This window comes from Symphalangus syndactylus, chromosome X (genome assembly GCF_028878055.3).
Source record: "Symphalangus syndactylus isolate Jambi chromosome X, NHGRI_mSymSyn1-v2.1_pri, whole genome shotgun sequence".
NCBI classification, from domain to species: domain Eukaryota; kingdom Metazoa; phylum Chordata; class Mammalia; order Primates; family Hylobatidae; genus Symphalangus; species Symphalangus syndactylus.
In genome coordinates this window covers 81,449,549-81,459,375 of record NC_072447.2, presented here as the reverse complement: position 1 = coordinate 81,459,375, position 9,827 = coordinate 81,449,549, and the positions used below count along the sequence as shown (strand labels likewise).

Sequence of the window (9,827 nt, the reverse complement as noted above, 5' to 3'; positions counted from 1 at the left end):
CTGTCTCAAAAAAAAAAAAAAAAAAGAATCATTTCATTATTACAACAGTTTTGTTCTCAACCACATCCTTTGTGATATTATTAAATAGATCTCATTTCTATATGTTGTAAGCTCACAAATATAAATATGGAAATACTGCACACAATACACATATATGAATATTTATAAGTATACAGTGTATAGGCATATATGCCAGCTAATACATAAAAAATATGCATTTATACTAGCCTCTATAATTATTACATAATTATGACTGGTACTCTGATTTTTCATAGGAATTTCAATTACAGTTTGGGGTCAATATTCTTCATTCTCAAAAATTAGCTTTTCTTACAAGGTGGGTCTGCTAAGAACACATTCCCAGTTTTTGTTTATCTAGCAATGTCTTTACCTTGATTTAAGAATGTCAGTCGTGCTTCAGGTAAAATTTTGAATTTACTTCTTCTACACTATTAATATGTCATACACCTCCACTGTGGCCTTAATTATTATTGTATTATTAGAGTTTCCTTGTACATCAGCCATTATTCTCTTCATGCTTTCAAGATTTTTTTTTTTACTTTCATAATTTTACTTTGATGTATCTAAGGGGGAATATATTTGCAATTATTATACTTGGAATTCTTTACACTTCTTGGATGTTTAATTTTTTTCATAATATAGAAAATTTTCAGGTATTATTTCTTTAAATATTTTTTCTCTCAGCTTGTTATCCTCATGTTCTGGCACTACCACTGCACATATGTTGGTATTCTCAATGGCTTCTGGCATTTCTCTGAAACTGCATTTTACTTACTTCTTTATTCTGTACTTTTTAAACTGGATGATTTCTATCAGTCTATCTTCAAATTCAATGATTGTTTATTCTACCAGTTAAAATCTAGTACTAAACCTCTCTAATGAATTGTAATTTTTGTTATTATACTTTACAACTCCAGATTTCCATATGGTTCTTTTCTATAATTCTTACCTATTTATTTATATTCTCTAGTTGCAAAATTATTGTAATTATATCATTGCCTCCTGAGGTATGGTGTCCTCTAGTTCTTTTAAGATATTTATAATGGCCAATTTGAAATATTTGTCTGCTTAGTTAACACATCTTAGGCCTTCAAAGTTGAGATGCTTTGCCAGTCTTCTTCCCCATAAGGTCACGTTTTCTTACTTCTCTTTATGTCTCAATTATTTTTGTTGTTGAAAATTAAACACTGTCAGTAATATATGGTAGCAATACTGGCTACCATCACTCCAGGACAAGGTGTTACTATTTACTGTCTTATTTTTACTAATTGGCTGTAATATTTTAGTGAAGTCTATTTCTCCAAGACCAGCCTGACCAACATGGAGAAACCCCGTCTCTACTAAAAATACAAAATTAGCGAGGCGTGATGGTGCATGCCTATAATCCCAGCTACTCAGGAGGCTGAGGCAGGAGAACCACTTGAACTGGGGAGGCAGAGGTTGCAGTGAGCCGAGGTCATGCCATTGCATTCCAGCCTGGGCAACAAGAGCGAACTCCATCTCAAAAAAAAAGGGTAGGAATATGAGTCCCTCATGGTACTAAACAAATAAGGGAGAAGGGAGGTCTTGTGCTTACAGTATTTTGCTAAGGCCTGACTAGTAAATCTAGCAGGGGTACTAGAGTTGCAAAGTAACCATGGTAAAGAATGAGCAAGGAAAAGGGTAATCAATGAATGCCAAATCCAGGGGGAATATATCTTAAAATGTCTCACTACCTTACCATGAAACCATTCTGTATCTAGACTGTAACAGTGTGAATAGTCTGGTTGGGATAGTGTACTACATTACAAGGCTGTGGAAACACTATAGATGACGGAAGGCTAAAAACACATGACAACCAAATGTAATACCTGCTTCTAGACTAGATCCAGTATTAAAGAGGTTAAAATGCTATTAAGAAAACATTTTTATAAAACATGGAAGGTAGTTTAGACAAAAGTACTATATCAATGTAAATTTATGAGGTTGACAAATGTACTGTGGTTATAAGGTTATAAGTAAGGGTACTTAGGAAGCACCCACAGAAAGTATATTTCAAAATAGCTAAAAGATGTAGCATGTTACCAATACAAAGAAATAAATGTTTGAGGTGACAAACCAATTACACATGGTATGTATGTATCAAAATATCACATGTGCCCCATAAATATGAGTAAATATTATGTATCAATTTAAAAAACTGTCTCTAAACATCTTGCCAAAAGCCCTCTAGAGGGCCAAAACCACCCCTGGTTGAGGACAACTGGACTATGCATCAGACATTAGATCCTACCTGAGTTCTGTGAGGGTAAAGAAAAGGGAAGATATGAAGGAAACCTTGAATTTTGCTGAATTTGCCAGAAAACAAAAGCATCCGAATGATTGAAACAGAAAAAAAACACGAATCTCATAAAATCACTATACCCTTCTACCTATTCCCTAGAGATGAAAGGAAGAATACTGACAAGACTATCTGTTTCTTGTAATATAAATAACTAGTATATAGATGCTAAGCAGAATATTCTCTACAATATAGGAATAAAAGTAACAGATCTGGAGTTAGGAGGCATGAGTTCTCACTAAATAGCTTCATTTCATTGGGCTTCAGCTTAATGATCTGTAAAATGGAGGTGTCATGGGAAGGCAGTAGAGAGGGCTGTAAATAGATTTCTGAATTTTTTTAATTCAACAAATGTCAATGACTTATATTCTAGGTACAACAGTCATTATTATATAAACGATGAAAAGACAGATCTCCTCCTGCAAGGAGATTACAATCTATTAGAATGACAGAAAAAAATTAAAAAACAACTACAATAATATATATAAGCATTATAATAGAAGCATGTACAAAGAGCAGCGGAACCCTAGAAACATAACCCAAATCTGCTTAAGGAAATCAGGAAAACCTTTACAAGGAAGTGGCATTTGAGCTAGAACTTGAAAGATGAATAAGAATTTTGTGAGAACACAAGAAGGGGCAAGATATTCCAGTTAGAAAGGCAACTGCACAGAGATTTGCTGCTTTTTCAAAAAGAATAGCATATTTAAGGAACTACAAGCACTGCAGTGGTGCTAGAAGATAAATGGAAAAGAGGTGAAAAGAGATCAAGCTGAATATCTAGACTAAATTATGAAGCTTGTATGCCATGAAAACTGTTTTACTACTGTAGATGATAATTCAAAATTTATGTGGTAGACAGATCACCCTTGTAGTAGTGTAGAAAATAAGATTGGAGGGGAACATGCCAAGAGACCAATCAAGTGGCTATTGCAATAGTCCACATTAAAGTAGTGAAGGCCTACAAAAGGACAATGGTTATATGGACAGGAATAAAGAATACTGAGGAAAGAGAATGGGCAGAACTTAAGTCTGAATGTTGGAGGGATTATAACCAATGTTTATTGAGAATTTTGCTAAGTACCTTTTTTTTGGTAATACTTCATTTAATCCTTATAATACTCCTAATAGGGATGGAAAGCAGTCCAACGTGCTGAAAGCTAATTTGCCAAAGAATAAGTTTGCCATATTTACCAAATATTTGTTTTAGGGAATATTTATCCTGGATATATTTAATAAATGTATCCTGGTTAACTTAAAAAAGAAAGAAGAAAGGACACTGGCTGTAAATAACTACTGTGGTTACACCAGTCCAAACTTCCAGAATATCCCATAAGTCAAAAATAATAAGTGAGGAAAACAAGTTGCAGAATAAGTAAAATATAGATAGCATTTTTTAAAAACTTTAACAACATGGAGAATGCCACCTCATTATTTATTAGTATATAGCTATACAGCAAAAGTATTTTAAAAATGCATGGTAAGGATATATGACTTCAGAATAGGACTTCATGGTGGTATGAGATGGAAAGGTACAAAGAGAGCTTCAATTGTATCTATGATGTATTAATTTCTTAAAATCTGAAACAAATACAGTAACGTATAAGATTTGTTAAAGCAGGGTAGTGGTAATAAGTATTCAGTATGTCATTCTATGTATTTTCTGTTTGAAATATTTCATTTAAAAAACTCCTTTAAAAACTTTAGATGCTAAGCTTGCTATTTTACACAGAATAAAGTCCAAGTTATCAAGGAAGGTACTCTAGGTTCTGTACACTCTAGACTCAAACTGCTTTTCCTATTGCATCACCTACTGCTCTCTGCCTAACATAACCCATATGTCACAGATAAAGTCAATATACCATTCTAGGCCGGGTGCTGCAGGTCGCACCAGTAATCCTAGCACTTTGAGGGGCCAAGGCGTGTGGATCACTTGAGACTTGGAGTTCGACACCAGCCTGGCCAACATGAAGAAATCCATCTCTACTAAAAACTTAAAAATTAGCTGGGGCCGGTGGTGGCACATGCCTGTAATCCCAGCTACTTGGGAGGCTCAGGCACCAGAACTGCTTGAACCAGTAGGCAGAGGTTACAGTGAGCCGAGATTGCACCAATGGACTCCAGCAAGACTCTGTCTCAAAAAAATAAAAATACCGTTCTAAATATGCCATAAGCCTGAAAAATACAATTATTTTGCTCTTATTTTCTCTCAGAATATTCTTTTTACCAATCTGTATCAGGAAAAATTTACACTAATTCTTGAAAGCCAAACACAAATTTGACCACCTCTCTGAAACCAACTTTGAAAACCATATTCAGAATGAGCCTTTCTCTGTGTTCCACACTATGTACTTTATTCCTTTACTATTACAACATGTTACATTGTCAATTTCTTGTTCACTGAAGATAAGGGTTTATTACTGTTGTTGATCTTACCAAAGAACCAGATTTTGGCTTTTTAAAGATTCTCTATTCTCTGTTTTCCACATCACTGATTCCTACTCTATTGTTTCCTTACTTGTACTTACTCTAGGTTTACTTTGCTGTTCTTTTTCTAGTTTCCTAAGGTAGAAACTTTGGTTACTGACATTTAGACTTTTCTTCCTTTATAATAAAAGCATTTAAACTATAATTTGCCCTCCAAGCACTGCTTTAGCTACATTCCATGAATTTTGACATGTTATCATTACCATTCGGTTCAAAATGTCTTCTAATTGTGATTTCCCTTTGACTCATGATCATTTAAATTTGTGTTGTCTAATTTCCAAATATTTGGATCATTCCTAGATATTTTAATAATTTCTGTTTTAATTTTACTTCCATTGTGGTGACAGAACATATATAAATTTCAATCATTTTAAATTTATCAGCTGGGCATAGTGGCTCACATCTGTAATCCCAGCACTTTGGGAGGCTGAATTGGGAGATCACTTGAGGTCTGGAGTTTGAGACCAGCCTGGCCAACATGGTGAAACCCTGTCTCTACTAAAAATACAAAAATTAGCCAGGCGTGGTGGCATGCACCTGTAATACCAGCTACTCGGGAGGCTGAGGCACGGAGAATAACTTGAACCTAGGAGGCGGAGGTTGCAGTAAGCCAAGATTGCGCCATTGCACTCCAGCCTGGGTGACAGAGCAAGTGAGACTCTGTCTCAGGAAATAAATTTATCAAGACACGCATAAAAAATTTATCAAGGCATATTTCATGGTCCACCATTTGGTCTATGTTGAATATATGATGTACAATGGAAAAGAATATCTTCTTCACAATTTGGGGAAGTAGTGTTCAATACTTATCAATTATATTGAGGTAGTTTGTAGTATTCCTCAGATCATCTATGTCTTTACTAATTTTGCTTTTTTGCTAGAAATTCTATCAATTGGTCAGAGGAGGGTGGTAAAAATCTTCAGCACTAATTGTAAAAGTATCTTTTACCTCTTAATTTTGTCAATTTTTGCTATATATATATTTTTTTCTTTTTCTTTTTTTTTTTTTTTGAGATAGAGTTTCACCATTTTGCCCAGGCTGAAGTGAAGTGGGGCAATCTCAGCTCACTGCAACCTCCATCCCCCAGGTTCAGGCGATTCTCCTGTCTCGGCCTCCTAAGTAGCTAGGACTATAGGCGCCCACCACCACACTCAGCTAACTTTTGTATTTTTAGTAGAGACCAGGTTTCGCCATGTTGGCCAGGCTGGCCTTGAACTCCTGACCTCAGGTGATCCACCCACCTCAGCCTCCCAAAGTGCTGGGATTTCAGGTGTGAGATACCACGCCCAGCCGCTTTATATACTTTTAATAAAAATATAAATTTGTATAATCATATATAAATTTATGATTGCTACTGCTTTCTGATGAATTCTTTTAACATTATGAAAAATCCCTCTTTATTTCTGATAATACTCTGTCTTATGGTCTATTTTGTATGTATTAATAGCACCACCCCACCCCCAGCTTATCTGTACCTTCAAGGGTTTTTTTTTTTTTTGAGACGGATTTTCACTCTTTCGCCAAGGCTGGAGTAAAGTGGCGTGATCTTGGCTCACTGCAGCCTCTGCCCCTCGGGTTCAAGCAATTCTCCTGCTTCAGCCTCCCAAGTAGCTAGGATTACAAGCACCCGCCACCGTGCCCAGCGATTTTTCGTATTTTTAGTAGAGATGGGGTTTTGCCATGTTGGCCAGGCTGGTCTCTAACTCCTGACCTCAGGTGATCCACCCACCTCAGCCTCCCAAAGTGCTAGGATTACAGGTGTGAGCCACCGTGCCCAGACTGTACCTTTACATTTTAAGTAAATTTCATGTTGATAGCATATAAATGGGTCTTGCTTTTTAATCCATTCTGATAATCTCTGACTTTCAATTGAAGTGTTTAGCCCATTAACAATATAGTTGCTTAAGACTCCCATTTACTTATTTTCTATTTGCTTTCTCTGTTTTTTTGAACCTCTGTTGCCTTTCTTCATATCGCACTGCAAACAGGGATGTGTTATTCAAATAACAATTTCAGTGCCTACCCACATTAGGGTTTTTATTGAGGCTACACTCAGTAAAAATGTAGAATAAATTAATTAGTAAAACCAGATAAATATAAGATGTCAATGAAAACTTAAGGGGCAATTTCATTCAACATATACTGACCACACTATATATTAACTTGAAAAATAGAATAATTTATATTCAGCTCTGGAATACACTTAAATGTTATGATTGGTGGTGCCAGAAATTTACAATATTTCATATATAATAACAAACAGAAAGGTACCAACTCCATATAACTACAAAGCTCTTTTTTTCTTTTACTTTTTTCAATTTTCCTTACTCTATTTCAGGGATTGGTATCATCAGCTCTCAAAATTATGACAAGCACTAATCTAAGAAACACTTCATACCCTTTTTCTCTTTGAACCTGCTCTTTTCTGGTTCATACCTTTCCTAGGATGGAAGACAGTTTTGCTTTGAAGCATTTGCCTTTTTAAAAAATATTCTTTTCTTATTTAATTAATAATCAGGTTTTTATTTTTTTAACCTAAGACTTACTACCTAAAATAAAAAATCAAATAATACAGAAAAGGCCAGGCATGATGGCTCACACCTGTAATCCCAGCACTTTGGCAGGCTAAAGCTGGCAGACTGCTTGAACCCAGGAGTCCCTGAGACCAGCCTGGGAAACATGGCAAAACCCTGTCTCTACAAAAAAAACAACACAAAACTAGCCAGATGTGGTAGCAAGTGCCGGTAGTCTCAGCTACTTAGGAGGCTGAGGTGGTAAGACTTCTTGAGCCTGGGAGGTCGAGGCTGCAGTGAGCTATGATTATGCCACTGCACTCCAACCTGCGTGACAGAGCAAGACCTTGTCTCAAAAAAAAAAAAAAAACAAAACAAATACAGAAAAGTATAAATAAGAAAGGAATGAATTACCCAAACTGCCATCATCCTAAAAAGCTTAACATTTATTGGACATTTTTTGGCATATAATTTAGCAAGAAAAATGTATTAAAAACATAGTTAGAAATAATTTCATTAACCTGGGATTATACCACAAAGTGGCTACTGGGAAGAGGGGAACTGACTGGAAAGGAGCACAAGGAAACTTTCAGGAGTAAAGAAAATGTGATATATTTTGTCAAATGGAACACCTATGATGCATTTTAATGTATGTAAATTATACCTCAATATTTTAAAATGGGATTATTTTAATCCCATTTATTATATAATTTATTTCAAATTACTCCATTTAATTTTACTTGCTATAAAGACAGGAAAATGAGAGCAAAATGACAGTGAAGGAGTTACTAATGTTCAGATAAATGTTATTTCACAAGAAATATAACTACCTAAAATAGGACCATTGAAGAAACTTTTTAATAAAAAATAGGGTAAAACACTTTGTATTTATTTATGTATATAAGTGAATATTTACATATAAAATAAAAAAATTTAATAAAATATAAATGTATTTATATGCATAAATTATATATATTATACACATATAACATATATATAAAATGTTTTACCACATAGTAACTTTAGAGTAAGTATTGGCACCATACCATGAAGAATAAGATTAGCGCTCAATAATTATTCCTACACCTTTCAGAAAAACATTTTATTGTGCAATCTTTTTTTTTTTTTTTTTTGAGACGGAGTCTCGCTCTGTCGCCCAGGCTGGAGTGCAGTGGCGCAATCTCGGCTCACTGCAAGCTCCGCCTCCCGGGTTCATGCCATTCTCCTGCCTCAGCCTCTCTGAGTAGCTGGGACTACAGGCGCCCGCCACCACACCCGGCTAATTTTTTTGTATTTTTAGTAGAGACGGGGTTTCACCTGGTCTCGATCTCCTGACCTCGTGATCCGCCCGCCTCGGCCTCCCAAAGTGCTGGGATTACAAGCGTGAGCCACCGCGCCCGGCCTATTGTGCAATCTTAATTCCCTCAGCTGCTCTTCTAGTTCAATACTTACATGGATTCAATCATTAGCACCAGCCCACTGTCACAGTTCTTCTATTCCAGTGTTATTTTCATTTACTTCTTGATTAACTATAATTGACTGTTAAATACCTTGATCAAGAAGGGCTTATAGATGTTAATTCCAATAGTTATTTTATATTTGATAACATCTGCCAGTCTCCTTAATATTTGCAGGACAACTTGTCTGGTTATAAAAAAAAATTGTGAGGTGCTCCAGTCGTTATGGTGAACTTAAGTGCTACAGAAAACCTCACCCAAAGCAACAGAAAGTAGAAATGCTGAATAAAACAAAACAAAACAATAAAATACATAAGAAATACCAAAAGGATGAGAAGAAATTCCTCAGGTACCAGAAACAGGGCAGAACTGAAGGCCACTGTTTTAAGTCTGAGTAACAAATGTGGCCTCAAAGCAGGAAGAGGTGCTTAAAGCAGGAGCTCCCTGAATGAGGCCAAAGCACTACCTACCCAAAAAAGAAAGTGAGAATTCACAGTTCCACAAGCAATATATAAAAGTAACCTTTCTCCATCACTGCCAACAGTAGTTGTGTCCAGTTAATTTTATCCCAATAAAGTAGATGAGAAAGGATCTTGTACTAATACTACAAATTTGCATTTCCTTATCATTTTTATGTCTTTTATTGATTGGATAAGCACTGCCATTGAATTAACTATTCATTTATTTTACCCATTAATCTACGATTTTTCTTACTAATTCCTTGAAATGGCATAAATAGCAAGCCTTTACCTTTTTTTGGAACAAGGTTTTACTCTGTCACCCAGGCTGGAAATGGCACGATCTCAGCTCACAGCAACCTCCACCTCCTGGGCTCAAGGGATCCTCCTGCCTCAGCCTCCTGAGTAGCTGGGACTACCGACGCACACTACCATGCCCAGCTAATTTTTGTATTTTTGGTCGAGATTGGGTTTCGCCATGTTACCCAGGCTAGTCTCAAACTCCTGAGCTCAAGTGATTGTCTCAGCCTCCTGTGAGCCACCATGCCCAGCCAAGTCTTTATTTACCTT

At 35.9% G+C, this 9,827-nt stretch overlaps 1 protein-coding gene across 1 annotated transcript in view; it reads right to left on the bottom strand.

Annotated features, from left to right (window-relative positions):
* LOC129475213 (small ribosomal subunit protein uS2-like) overlaps nt 1-9,827 on the bottom strand; it is a 103,086-nt gene that overhangs the window by 40,604 nt on the left and 52,655 nt on the right. The gene's annotated exons all lie outside the window — the stretch shown is intronic.